The sequence below is a fragment of the Sinocyclocheilus grahami genome, unplaced genomic scaffold (assembly GCF_001515645.1).
Source record: "Sinocyclocheilus grahami isolate Dianchi unplaced genomic scaffold, SAMN03320097.WGS_v1.1 scaffold1095.1, whole genome shotgun sequence".
In the NCBI taxonomy this organism is placed as follows: domain Eukaryota; kingdom Metazoa; phylum Chordata; class Actinopteri; order Cypriniformes; family Cyprinidae; genus Sinocyclocheilus; species Sinocyclocheilus grahami.
In genome coordinates this window covers 458168-459364 of record NW_015506274.1, presented here as the reverse complement: position 1 = coordinate 459364, position 1197 = coordinate 458168, and the positions used below count along the sequence as shown (strand labels likewise).

The 1197-nt window shown below is 38.7% G+C and overlaps 1 pseudogene; it reads left to right on the top strand.

The window, feature by feature from the left end:
* Positions 1-1197, top strand: part of LOC107566722 (epidermal growth factor receptor-like) — a 31509-nt pseudogene that overhangs the window by 1498 nt on the left and 28814 nt on the right.

Below are 1197 nucleotides of genomic sequence, written 5' to 3'. Positions count from 1 at the left end.
TTTACGCAACGCAAACTAAAAACACTTAAAACAATTAAATCTTAAGATTAAATCTAAATCTAAAGAAATCTTGAATTCTTGCATTCTGGAGATTAATGTTTTAGGGGACCAGGGTTAAAATCTAATTGACACATTCCAGGCAGAGAGAAATACTCGTCAACTGATGCTCAACTTTGGTTTCTGAATAACATTTCAGAAAGCGACATAACCATGACAGAATGATGTTGTGTTGTGTTGCTTTGGTTGGTTGTGGTTAATGACTCTGGAGTTTTTTTTTTCTCAGACAACTATGTCGTGACAGACCATGGGGCATGTGTAAGAACATGCAGCCCTGGCACCTATGAGGTGGATGAGGGTGGAGTTCGGAAATGTAAGAAGTGTGATGGCCTGTGTCCAAAAGGTACAGTTGAGACTGCTGGTCAGGTATAGGCTGTTTTGTAACAATATTTTCCTTTAAAAAGAATTAAAAAATCCAGCTTGTTTGTTTATCTTTTTTTTCCTAGTTGAGCAAACACATTAGTCTTGTTTTAGGTGCATTACAACTTTTATTTTAATAGAATTTAAAAAAAAAATTAACGCTATAAAAACTAATTTATTACAGTGTCTATTAGTAGTCTGTCCTACCATCATATTGAAAATATATATATAATGTGTGTACTTTTATGTTTGCATTTATTTTCAGGATAGTTGACAGGCACAAATTTACTTTTGCAGAAACATTCATACATAGGATTAATTTAAATTAGTTTTCAAACTAAAGTCATTTGTACTAACGTTTTTTTTGGATCATTCAAAGCATAAATTCAATCAAGTGTGTCTAAACCTTTTACTGGTAGCATAAGTGTTGAATTTATTATTGCCTTCATGGCTAATTCTTTACTTAAGAAAGACGTTGCAGTTAATATGTTTCCTACCTTCCCTCTAGTTTGCAATGGGCTGGGAATGGGGCCTCTGACCAATCAGGGTTCCCATCATACCTCTCGGGTGCCGGCAGTCTTGGCTCAGGTAGAGGCCCGGAGAACAGGGGTGTGGACCCTTCAGCTGGAACGGATGGAGTAGTTAATACCGGGGAGGCTTGAGGCCTAGCCTGCTCACTCAGGCGCTGCAGTACCTCAGCTAGGATCTGTTCATGTCTGTGAATGGTGGCGGCTTGACCAGACCGAGCCGCTAGAATACGATCCACACCGGAGACCGGGA